The following is a 13,505-nucleotide window of genomic DNA, read 5'->3' on the forward strand; positions in this document are numbered from 1 at the left end:
GAATTCCTATGACATTAACAACACACTCTCGCGATTTCAAAATAATTTTATTATAATTAGTTAAATTGTGATTTGCCCATCACCTTGATAAACGTTTCTGTGGAATTTTTTATTACAAATTTTGCCCTAATAAAAGAACTTGAGGCAGCTTAAATACTTTAAACGTCTCAGATATGTACCCTCGTGGATAGTCATGACTTTCACCACGATTAGGGGGTGAGATGGCTCTATACCTATCTACCAGTATATGTTTAGTAGAATATAACTTGAAGTATACCATTTCTGATCCGAGGGGGGGGGGAGGAGACACTAAGATCGCAGGTGTGCAAAATGTCTTTAACCAGAAGAGGATAATAGAAGAAGGATGACACTCTGTATCATCTTAATACTTTAGTTAAAGTAACATGATTCTTCCCAGGCTCACCCTTTTTGTTTGCTCTCCTGCCCATCAAACTTCAGACGGGCATCGCACCGTGCTAGGGTGAATTCTATAACTGTTTAGTACAAAATCTCAACATTTATCAACTCATAAAACCTCGTCTTGACATGGGACAGTAATCCACAAGCTCGCCTTGGCAAATAGCTAAGCGCTAATAGAGTTATGGTGAGGGAACTATTTATCGCGTATGTGATTCGGTTAGCAACCTTGCTCCAAATGTTCTGAAGTTGGGAAAAATAATGTTACAATTAACCCGCTTTGTGGTACACTTCTCTCGAAGAGAAGCATTATATACTTCTGCTTTAACTCGATGCACTTTAACCAGAAATGCCATCATGGCTCAACGATTCCGAATGAAGAGACACAACTTAACAAAACTAATTTTTCAACTGTATTTTGGAATAACGTATAAGCTCACCCAAGTCGCTCAAAAACAATACACTAAATTTCGAAACCTTTGAACTTTGCCACCTCAGATGTACGAATGCAGAGATTCGGAGTGTCTGTCCCCTCCGTTCAGACATACCGTATTTTCCAAGTCTTTCGAATGCAGGGAGGGAATCAGGAATGAGAGGAAAGATGTTATAGACGATTAAGGTTTCTAAACATACAGAGAGAAAGAATTCTTAGAAGGAAACTATGACATAACACGAGATGGTTTGTCCAAAGGAAACCCATTTCTATTTTTAACAAGGATGGTAAGGTAAACTTCCCGCAAACGGAAGCCAGGGAACCGTAATCGTTGTCCTTCAATATTATACTATAGACCATTTCGGAAATTACATACAGAGAAACCAACATAGGGGCGAGGCCGCTATTGGGGTATTCTCCCTCTCGCCAAGAAGCACCACTTAAGGCAGTCCGAGTTGGCTAGCTTCACTAGTGTACTGAACCCGGACTCCGTCTGGCGTTGCTTCTTGGTGCCAAAGAGAATACCCCAATGACGGCCTGGCCCCTGTGTCTTGGTTTCTCTCCAAGGAATTTTCAAATTGGTCTATTGACCCTGGTAGACGTTTGCTCAGACATTTTAAGGAACAGGACATGATAGCACCCTCTGGTCGCATCGCCGTTTCAGTTTTCCTTAATGTCCTGTCTCCCATGATACCGTCTTATGAAGATAGATCATTTGAGCTAATTCAGCTAACAGTCTGCCAAGAGAAAGATAGTCGTACATAATACTCGCTCTACGAACCTTTTGCTTACATCTCGGTTTTTAACAGAATTTGAACATTTTTCTCTAACAAATAAACAAAAGTAGCGTTGGTTCTACCTCCTCAATTTGCATAAATAAGCAATAGATGCATAAGTTTATAAGAAATGTCCCATAAGTATGACACTTTCTATACTTCTTAATGCTAGAGACTTACTGAGAGCTTGTTCAAGAACGACAAGCAAGAATTGACTACACTCTGTTTTGCAACAAATCTTCCTATTTAGTCTGTACTAAGCCTTTGACAGCGCCTCACCAGGCGTCGCTTTACGAGAAACTATGACGTTTCACCTACAAGCTCTCAGTAACTAGTGAAAAACTTATGGAACATATCTGATGAACTTATGATAGATGTTACACTCCCTAACCTAGAGCCTTTGCAAATTGACCACCGCAAGGGTTATAGCTATCGAGTGTTTTCGAATAAAACAAGGATTCCTTTTTAAGGCCAAAAGAGTCCTGTCACATTCACGCCACCTACGCATACGAGGGTTATTTAGATTCATCCACGATCTTAACAAGTTCTCACTCAGCTCTCATTCAGAGTGCTAACTATACACGCATTGCTGGTCGTAAACAAAGCTTCGAGCCTTTGACTACCGTCCATTGGGACAGGCTCGACCCTCGTCCCCCGAGACAAGAGCCCTGACACGTTCTAACAATAGGAAAAACCAACCTTAATGCCAAAGTAACATCAAAAGTTCGTAAAACTAAGTACGTAGTTCTACGAACTTTTGATATTACCCTGTCTAACCTACCCTATTACATATTGATCAAATCACCAGTTATTTGGAAAACATAAAAGCATATGTTCATAAGTTTGTCAGTGGTTACTGAGAGCTTGTCATGAAGTATCTTATAGGTGAAACGTCATAGATTCTCGTAAAGCGACGCCTGGTGAGGCGCTGTCAAAGGCTTAGTACAGACTAAATAGGAAGATGGACTTCAAAATCGAGTGTAGTCAATTCTCTCTTGTCGTTCTCGAACTAGCTCGAGCTGTAAGTCTCTTAAAGTATAGGTAGATAAAAGTTACATAATGTTTCACAAACTAAGATGAAGGACTATACTTCACTTGTCACTCATCTGTGTTCTCAGAAATTAAAATATGATAAGATTGTTTATTGAATTTTATTATAAAGACAATCAAATCATTAAAATATTTCCCATCATGTGTTTTTGAAAATTAAGATGAGAACACCCATAACACCAAACGCCCACAAGACATGATAAGATAGTCCTCAATAAAAATTCAAAGAATTTAAATATTTCATTACAAGATCGAAGAACTGAATCCATTCATCTTTTATCACTGCACTCCACGAGATATGTCCCTAAAGTCTGATAGGAAAGTTGATAGTGAGGATTTACCTCAAATTTTCACAAGACGAATATATTATTTTATATAAATGTAAGCCTTACTTCAAATAATAAACTTTTGATAAACACCGTACTTAATTCCAATATCATTCCGTACCATGCATAGTCACGACGAAAGTGAACAAACAATAGGAATTTATTAATATAAATTGACATTGGGTGTAGTTTTACATTTTGAAAAACCTTTTTCTTTACTTTAAAAGTTCCCATAATTCTACAGGGACTGTACGAGGAATTGTGTACGTAAGTTCCATGAAACCATCGACCGAGGGGCTGGTCATTCACCGTACTGGGTGTACAAGTTTTATCTTTGACTGTTCTATAAAAGGATTACGCGCAATCTTTAGAGCCCCACTCTGAAAGTGCCATATAAGGGGTACTCGTAACCCGTAATAGATGCGTTTTAATGCAAATTAGATCCCTGAAAGGGTCCTTGGCAAGGAAACGATTAATAAGGTTTCAGTACGTTATCTGGATCAGGGATGGAAACGAGGGGTTTCCTTGGGAGGTGACGGAATGGGTGAAAGGGTTAAGTCAATTCCGGCGGACACAAGGCAGTCGGCACCTATAGGGTATGGATCGCCAATAGAGAGATTTCAGATGGGATAGTAGTACGTCACACCCTCCTAAGTCTTACCGCTGTTCTGGTAGCCATATTGGGTGGTCTCAGCTTCATTCCTGCTTTAAACCCATCAATATGGCAGCGTAAATTATGTCACGAGGCTCAGCTCCTCTTTCAACTGAAAGCTCTCTATTTGTATCGTATTGCCTCAAATTTTGTCGCCCAGAATGTTGGCTTACAGACACAAATAAAACTCTTCTCGAAAGATATCGTCTGCTTGATCTAAAATTCGGTATGACCCAAAAATGTAAAATAAGGCTTCACCGTTACTAGTCAATCAAAAGCCACGTGCAACGTCTTTATTGTTCACATACCGGATGTTCCTTCCGTCTTAAGGCAGCAAGGTAGTCAACTGACCCATACATCCCACGACTTTTGAAAACGGTTTTTGAGGTACAAGAAATCAGAGAGTGATTAGCCCCTCGTCATAGCAGGAGTAGATTATTCACTGTTTTTACTACCAAGATAAACCTAGATTCAAAGAAATAAAGAATGTAAAGCCAAGTCTCAGATGGATTTTCATAATAAAAATTCATTTCGGGAATATGTATGAAAATATAAAAAAACCGTATTGGAATTTGTTGATCGTCTTAGTCGCGTTCCCACTTACATATTTTTAGGTCTTTGAACAACTTAGTTTGTATTTCACACGGGATTGCGAAGAGGTTTGAAGATCTATCCAAGCGTTTGTTTTTGTAGATAGCAGGGATAGATTTAATTTTAGAAGCAAGAATAGAGAACAGAGTAATCTAGGCGCGCGTCAAAGTCCCGAAGGGGGGGGGGTATGAAAGAAGAGGTGGGTCATAGCGACAGAGGTAAAAAGGAATAACGTATTTTTCGCCGTCCCCATCAGCAACGTCATCAAAACGTAGTTTAAGTGAGCCAATAAGATAATTTAAACTTTTCGTTACGTGTCGGAGGGAGGGGCTCTATACTGGGCTATGAGTCGGACCGAAGTAAATACTAACCCTTCTCCATTCCTACTTCGAAAATTAAATCTATCCCTGTATATAGATATTCGTTGTGGCCCGAGAGCTAAACTAGATTTAAAGATTTGAATAGCAGAGCAAGGTACCTATGAAATATTAAGTATGTTAATATTCAATGACTTGGTATAGCAATGGTGAATGAGTAGGTGTTGAAAAAAAATGGAAGAGAACTGCTTTAACCTTATTTTCCTTTACATTTACACCTTCACCAGCTATACAAGTTCTAGAAATTTTACAGTAAGTTTCGAAGTATAAATACAGGGTGTTTTTGAAAGGTCGTCAGAAACTGAGGGTTGTTATTTTTTGGGCGATTTCGAGTCGAAAATGTTCTATGGACATTTTGCCGTCAGGGTGATCGTTTTCAAGTTATGGTTTTAGTATTTTACGGATGATCCCTTAATTAAATTGGAAATCATTGCCTTTCAGTTTCTTACTTTATTTTTGGGGTTACCAGTAACCAGAAGTGAGATGAGACTAAAAGTACTGAGCTAACCAAATTCTTCACTCGGCGAAAGTGAATATTTTTGATAACGCACCAACGGTTGGCCCTCTAGTGGCAGTTTCTGAATTTTCCCTCCAAAACGTGAGACGCTCGTGGTGGTAGACGGCCGAACTAGATTCAAGCAGCCGCGTCCGTGTTTCGCCGCTTTAGGTTGAGGGGAATGGGGTAAGAAATATTTTTGGAACTCGACCAATTTTTTTCTCTCTAGCGTAGGCGCGATTGAAGCGGCGTAAAATCCTCAAATTTGTTCACTAATGCCAGGATCTATTACCAATGCTAGAGCCCTTCACTTCTAGTCTCATCTCACTTCTGGTAAAACATTCCAATTATAAAGTTTTACTAACCGTGTCCCTTAGGTCAAAATGTCCTAGAACATTTTAGACTCGAAATCGGCCATAAAACCCTGCCTTCCCATCATTCCTTACAGACCTATCAGAAACACCCTGTATATGTAAAGTTTCCTCATTCTAATCTCCAAAGGCTATATTTGAGCGAAGAAAAAGCTAAATAATTTATTAGGAAGGGTAGCTTAATGTTCTATTTGTTACGTTATATCAGAAGGGGATAATAGAAGAAGGATGACACTCTGTATCCTCTTAATACTTTAGTTATGTAACATGATTCATCACTAAGGTTCTTAAACTCGCATCACAGGCTCACCCTTCTTGCTTGCTTTCCCGCTCATCAAACTTCAGGTGGGCATCGCTTCTTGGTGTGATTTCTATAACTGTTTGGAACTAAATCCTCAGCAATCAACCCACAAACCTTGATTGTCTTGACGTGGGACAAAAATCCATCCACAAGCGCATGCGCCTTGGCAAATAGCTAAGCGCTAATAAAATAATGATGAGGGAATTATTTTTCGCGTATTTCAGTCGGATTAGTAACCTTGCTCCAAATGTTTTCTGATGTTGAAAAGAATCATCTTAACCCGCTTTGTGGTACACTTCTCTCGAAGAGAAGCATTATATACTTCTGATTATACATCTAAAATGTCTTGGGATAGAATTTTTTTTATTTCGGAAAATCCGTTAAAATATAAAAATTCTTTGTATATAGTTTCAGAAGCTTACCTACAAACTGAGATGAAACTCATTCTCAAAGTCACGGCTGTATCGTTTCAGGTGTTTTCTATAACGTTTTAGGTATTCTTTGCACACTTACGTCTAGCTATGTTACTTATGACAGTACTCGTCTCTGGTTATAAAATAAGACTGCTTTTCGGGATTAGAAAGTCAGGAACAAAACAGCTCCAAAACAGTGCCTTCGAAGCCACTCTTATAATAACCATATTTTTCTCAGGCAAAAGCCGTAAAACCACCATGTATGGCAGGCATCAAGTTGCAAGGTAAACTTTAGACAGTAAAACCCGGCACGAGAAGCATGAAAACAAAGATTGAAGGGAACAAGTAGCGGCTTCAATCAAAGTTATTTGTGTTTTGGGAAAATAGAAACTTTCAATTGGAGTGGTCATTACTATTTTGTATGAAACGAAAGAGGTTAATCCCGCGAGTATTTAATTGGGCAGGTATTTCTCAAGTTTGTAGCACTTTTCCTAACCAAGAAGTGATATCTAGTTTATTAGGGAGAAGATATAAGATGCCTAAGTATTCGCGCGCCATAGCCCTAGTCCCCCTTTCAAAATACAAGGGGGGACGTAAAAGGAGGCCGGGCTATTTCGCTTCTTCTCAGTCGGAAAACACGTAATTTTCGTCATTCGCGTCGCGCTGACGTGGTTTTCAAGAACAAATGAGATGCTGGTTGTAATTTAGAGGCGGGGATTAACTCCGGACCTACGTTTGGACTGGAGATAAAGCTGGAAATGTGACGACTTTATACCTTCTCCCTAATAAACTAGATATAAACTTCTTGTCGAAACTTTATGGTGTGTGCGAGACACTGTATCGCCTTAGATCGTTGTTGGGTGCCGTACAACCTTAGCACATTGCAAACCACACGGAGTAATGCTAAATGATTTTTGCCCTTGTCTTACAGCCCTTCATTTTCCCACGTGCGGACACGATCGCTCATTGTTAGTTCCACGCTCGGTTTTCATTAGCTTAGAATCTTGGATGATCTTAGAAAGCCTTTAAAATGAGATAAGGTATTTTGAGGCAAGATAAAACTCGGGTGGACCATAAGTTTATAAGCTATGTTCCATAAATATGACACTCCCTATACTTCGCAATGCTAGAGGCTTACTGTGAGCTAGTTCGAGAACGACAAGCGAGAATTGACTACACTCAGTTTTGCAGTCCATATTCCGATTTAGTCTGTGTTAAGCCTTTAACAGCGCCTCACACGCGTCGCTTTGCGAGAATCTATGACGGTTCACCTACGTTTGTTCTCAGTAACCAGTGACAAACTTATGGAACATATCTTATGAACTTATAGTGCACGTATAGCAATTTTATATTTTAATAATTTCAGAAAACTCGAAACTTAATTAGCTAATTTTTGAAACTCACCAAACTAAGTTTAATCTTAGCCTTGTTTAACCACTTATTAAATTAAGACTATTTAGTTATTCTGGAATTTACGAATTAGCAAGAGATATTTGTTCGTTCCGAAAGGATTTTGGCGAGATTCGGAAGACCACAGGGACCACACAAGGTCAGACCAACTCATACTCGTCTTAAACTAATTAAGCTTTAATTAAACATACAACGACCAAAGTACATATAGTTTAGGCCAAATGAGGAACAATTTGATGTATACTCTTACAGAGGATTCATACCCGAGTTTGTAATCATTAGCTAGTATAGAGTGGTACTGTCAGGGGAGGAGCTACTAGGACGTAAATTATATGGTCTGAGTTGACGACTTCCAATATGGTTGCCAAAACCGAGGTAAGAGATAGGAGGATGTGACCATCACGAGAAACTTCGTAGTAGCTGACTATTTCCATGCTATTTCTGATGTTTATCGATTTATCAGAAAACCAGAAATTTACGTTAAAGTAGGAAGGGATGATCGACAGAAACTTTGCGAAAAGGTGGTGTGAAGATATTCTATTAGAGAAACGTCTAAAGCGGTCTGAAATAGACCATTTCGATGTAACTAAGAGGGCAAGACATATGGGGTAAAACTCGGCCTTCCATCTTGCTTTTTGGCGCCTGCGCTGTAGTGTATTTGTATCTTGAGAGTTCCCTATGTATCAACTCCCTTGCAGTATATGTCCCGATACAGAGGGTTGTTTACCCACTTTTTTTACGTCGAAAAGGTCTATTGTATGTTTTTCACGTTGAACTTTCTGGTGTTCATTTCTTGTCTACACGTTCACAGTCTTTAAAGGGTGAGGGAATGTTTGGCTTCAATTAGTGATATATTTTAAATAAGATTTAGTTTTAGATTGCCACTCCTAAAACATTAAAGTTTTTCCCTGTTTTCCAGATTTGCGAAAACCCTAGTGAATTTAAGATTTATAAATTAGCCAAGAATGACTAATAGGCTATTCACCGGATGTCTTTCTTGATTGACCTGATATACGAGTGAACGAAAGATACGTCACAGAAAAAAAAAACAGCGGACAGTACGTCCCTATACGTCCATAACAAATCTCTCTATTTTTCTCAAGCACTAACGTTCAGCTTGACGTTTACGTTTTAACGAAGAAAGAGAGAGTGAGAGAGTAGACAGAAGAAAGACAAACGCTTTCTTCCAAGGAAACGGGAAACCTCGATCCGAGAGAAGCGAGAGGAAATCCTCGAGAAAAACTGCCAACCGCAGAATGAGAGCTAGTTCCGTTTTGTCGCCAAGACGCCAAGCAGTCTCCTTAACGAGCTAGACTTTTGACTTTGTTTTTGGGGTCTTCTAAACTCCCGTTACAAGCCCGCCCATGGTGAAAAAGGAACTCCCGAAAAATAACAGTATATTTTAACTGAAGCACCAAATATCTTGGGGCAAAAACAAAAGCTTTTCATTCAACAGCGGCGGTGAAAATAATGAGTGGTTCGATGACTGGAGAACTTGAAGGGAACGAGGCGCAGAGACGAGCTTCAACGTCCCTAAATTAAGAGACCCACACCTAATTGAAGCGCTAAGAATGGCCGCGGATGCTTAACCCTTTTCCCCTGTTTTTAGCTATAGAAAAGTAGACAGTATCTTGAGATGACGGGAAGTTACACGTACCTTCAATTTTTAGACCTCGATTTATTGCATGTACAAGTAGTTTTGATACATGACCCCGTGATGACCCACATTGTATAGTATACAGTAGCGCGATGAACTCTATTGTTTATTCAACTGTTCCTGTCGTTGATGCTGTCCTTGTAAACAACCTTTAATCCATTCTTTGCCGTGAATCGTTTTCTCAACATAAAGCCAGCTATAATCACTTAAAAGCTTCGATCCGGCCTAAATTCCCATTGAAAAAGAACAGTTTGCTCAGAGGGGAATTTTGGTCGTTTACAAGACCTTTAAGTGACCTTTTCACCTCGCATATAGTACATCTATTTTAAGAAATAGATAATGGCGTATTCCAGACTTTGACGCAGACCCTTCTAGAAGTTGAAATCATAAGTTTATGCACTACCTATGCTTTGTAATGCTAGAGACTTACTGAGAGCTAGTTCGAGAACGACAAGCGAGAACTGTCTACACTCGGTTTTGCAGTCCATCTTCCTATTTAGTCTGTACTAGGCCTTTGACAACGCCTGACCAGGCGTCGCTTTACGAGAATCTATGACCTACGTCACTTCATGACAAGCTCTCAGTAACCAGTGACAAACTTATGGAAAATATCTTATGATCTATATCTTGAAATGCAACGTCACAGGTTTAAAGACAAATTTTAGTATTTACTTTCATAAATTTGCTCACTACCTTGGTAAAACAGAATACAGTCGATTGAAGAGCATGACGTGTTTATCGTGTTCAGCTCTTTGGGAAGCCCACGTATTGGGTAACAAACAGGCTATAATTATTTTAAACAGTGCTTTAGAAAATATTTCCTCGATTTTGTCCCACAAACCAACAAACCTCATAAATGTACCTTAGAAATATTGGTATTTGTTTTTATTTTTTTTATTTACTTCACAACCTAAACTAAGGCTTGAAATTCAGTAACATACACAGGGTACAGTGTTTTACGGATGACCCCTTGATTAAATTAGCATAGTCTTTTACTTTCTTACTTCATTTGAGCGGTCACCCGTAAACCACTCCAATTATAACTTGTAAACGGTGTCCCTCAGGGCATAATGTCACAGAAGTTACATTTTCGACTCAAAATCTGACATAGAACCCATTGTATTTGGGTCCTACCCATACTTTTTGAAACATTCTGTATTTGAACTCAACAAAACTTTTAAAGGTACCTTAAAACAATTTTTCTAAGTAACGAAGTTTCTAAGCTATCAAGTGATAAAGTTCTTAAACTGGCTTTACGTCAACTTAGCAATTAAGGCTATTACATTATCTAAATTGCATTCAAAAAACCAAGGAAAGAATTATTACCCAGGCAACCGAGCGCTAACCATTAATCTTAGACAAGCTCCTGGTTGAATTTTTAAACTCTTGGCCAAACTTATGCAAATATAATTTAAACAAGAAATTGCTTTCACGTAGACTAAACTTTTGACAAAATTTCAAGGCCGAGATCCAACGAAAAGGGTTCTAGCGAACAGAACAGCGAGCACCGAGAGCAACAAATAATGTAGGAACAAGGGAGTGACCGTGGCGATTTTCGGGCCAACACTGGGGCCAAAATTTGGAGGGGTTCTACCTAATTGATGGCATACGGGCCTCTTCGACGCAACTAAGAGGGAAAGACATGGGGGTTACCTGCTCAGCGCCTTCGCTCTGGGGGTTATGGATCGAGAGAGCACCCAGAGTCGGCTATCGGTCAACCCCTTATACGTCACGATACTGAGGGTTGCCTACCCCCTTATCTGCATCGAAGAGGCCTATTCGGTTCTATCGAGCTGAAGATAAACAATACTTTCCCGACAGAGGGTTGCAAAAACAGGGATAAGGGAGGTGGGATGGATTGGTAATGATGATGGGCGACCTGCGGCGCCGTTTCTCTTCCAGTGTACCTCGCGCACGCCCCTACCTCTAGTAGGTGATTGCTAAGTGCTGCCGGGTAGCACCATTTTATTTGTATGAGAGCTAGCTTCTATTTTTAAGATAGAGGGAGCGTCCTTCACAGTGCCGTCCGGTACGACCAGACCCTACCTAAGTAACCTAACCGCTGAGAATGCTGCGAGGACTACGGTGCCGTAGGTGGGTGTACAGAGGCAACGCTATAGGTATGGGGGTTACCACTCCATTCCTCTCTCCTTCAAGGGAAAATATGAAGAGACTCTGTGGACTAGTGTCGGTGTATTCCTACCTCTGGGCGCCCTCTTGTAAGAGGGGAGAGGATACTGTACGCTCCCAGCAGGGGGATTCCACTGAGCTGACGTTTGCATACGTAGTACTGCCATGCCTTTCAGTTAGCTAGAAGCCCTCACATTGCTTCTTGGAAATCGTTACGGTCGCTCCATTGTTAGTCTCGATGCTCCCTTTTCACTTTGCTTGAACCCAATCCCATTTTGTTGGAACTCGACCTTTCTAGACATATTATGATATTAAGTCCGGCAAATTTACTGGTAAGCTATTTGATAAAAATTATATTATGCTTAAGAAGTTTGTGCCAAGAACAAATTAAAAATTGGGAGGAAGTACAGAAAGTGGTTCCGAGTTTATTCTCACTACCATTTAAGTAATGCTGATTAATACTTCTACGAGCATTGATCTCCAATAAAAATAGTCTTAGGTAAATGTAGAACACATATAATGGATTGATAATTGCCAAACTCTGCGTTATGATGGGCCTGGCCGCCTGGTCACAATTCTTAAATATATTTACTCTTGTTTGCATAATTTATGTCAAGAAAATTATAGAGGTGACTTGAGAAATCCTTGTCTCCCGTCTATAAAGATAAAGCTTGGCTAAGTAGGTTGTTACTTTCATATACACGCGACGCTTGGGCTATGTTGAAGGAATATGATACCTATTAGTATTACACGTATCACTTATATAATTTCTTTAACTATTAAAAACTCAAACAATTATGAAAGTGTAAAGTTTTAAACACGTATTTGTCCATATCCTATAAAAAACAAGACATTAAAATTCTTTCAAGAAAAGCCTGATCAAACAAAGTATCTGGAGAATTGTAATCTAATACAATACACTAAGTTCCTCGTGAAATTCGAAGTTTACTAAAATTTGCATAAATTATAATGATAAAAACATCCTAATTATAATATTGAGATTTTTCAACTCCCCACAGGTGAAACCTTTACCAGACAATACACCTAGTTTCCATCGACGTAGTAAGTATAGTCGTCGCGGTTGTCAGATCGAGTTTCCCTTAATTTTAAAACGTTTAACCATAAAAAAATTAAATAGTTATCCGAGACGAGGAATGCATAAAGCTAATAGGAATCATTGCGCGTCTTGTTAAATTCTATGCGGGCTTTGTGGGCAGGTTTGAGTACTTCTGACGTACTTCTAAGTGGCATGTTTTCATTTGTTGGTAGCAACGCGAGGTCAGGCGCGCCCAAGTTGTGACAGGCAGCGAGCTGCGAGATAAAATTCGTAGACTAATAGCTTCATTAAGTTTAAAATTAAAATTAAACGAAAACGCTCAGTTAAACCTGGTCAAAAGCTGGTCTCTTTTGCTATTCACTTAAAGTAACAGGCGGCTCCATTATCACCCCTAGCATTCTGGCTAATCTTCTGGACACGAACCAATCAGACCTAATGCACTAGGTCCCATTGGTTCCTGCCTTTGGCTTAACTAGCCTTTACCAAGCTTAGCCACTGTGTAGTAGAAAAGCCGTTTTTAAGGGCCCTTTGCTTAAAGCTATGTTCACAATTACACGGGAAACGGTTCAGAGCCGGTTTGCCGAACTACTTTTGAAACAATCTTCATTACCAGTTTCAAGCGATATGAACAGCTTCGGTTCACACTTTAAGACGCTTCTACTAGTTCTGTCTGTTAAAGCACATGTATACCATAGATAATTATTATCTATGTGTATACAAGCATTCTAACCGCCATACTTCAGTGTTTCCAAGGTCACTATAGAGTAGTGTCGGTAGATGGGAGTAGACGGTGTATCCCTCCCTCTAGGCGCGCTTTTGTAAGAGGGGATACTGTACGCGCCTGGTAGGGGGGATGACACTGAGCTAAGAGAAAGAAGGGTATGACGTTTGCATACGTAGAACTGACATTACTCTATAGAAAATTTTCACCCGCCAAATCATATTTTTGAAATCATCTTATTGCAAATGTTACACCGGTTTATGGAGTCAAACCAATTAAGGCAATCAATCAGTATCTAACACGCTTTTACCATGTGTGGTCCAGAAT

The 13,505-nt window shown here is 39.6% G+C and overlaps 1 long non-coding RNA gene across 3 annotated transcripts; it reads right to left on the reverse strand.

Annotated features, from left to right (window-relative positions):
• Nucleotides 1–3,150: 3,150 nt before the first annotated feature.
• On the reverse strand, nucleotides 3,151–11,899 carry LOC149610390 (uncharacterized). 3 transcript variants are annotated; one of them, XR_016376498.1, is made up of 8 exons: nucleotides 11,474–11,899; nucleotides 9,964–10,054; nucleotides 9,701–9,896; nucleotides 9,575–9,641; nucleotides 6,213–9,495; nucleotides 6,028–6,135; nucleotides 3,963–5,971; nucleotides 3,151–3,870 (listed from the first exon to the last, which is right to left on the reverse strand). It is a non-coding gene; the product is annotated as an uncharacterized LOC149610390 (long non-coding RNA). The 3 variants fall into 3 exon arrangements; XR_016376500.1 differs by having other exon boundaries at nucleotides 3,963–9,495; nucleotides 9,964–10,665; XR_016376499.1 differs by having other exon boundaries at nucleotides 3,963–9,495; nucleotides 10,120–11,899.
• Nucleotides 11,900–13,505: the final 1,606 nt, after the last annotated feature.

Source organism: Phalangium opilio, unplaced genomic scaffold (assembly GCF_054372755.1).
Source record: "Phalangium opilio isolate 3A_F unplaced genomic scaffold, DU_Popi_V2 ptg000329l_1, whole genome shotgun sequence".
Lineage (NCBI taxonomy): Eukaryota > Metazoa > Arthropoda > Arachnida > Opiliones > Phalangiidae > Phalangium > Phalangium opilio.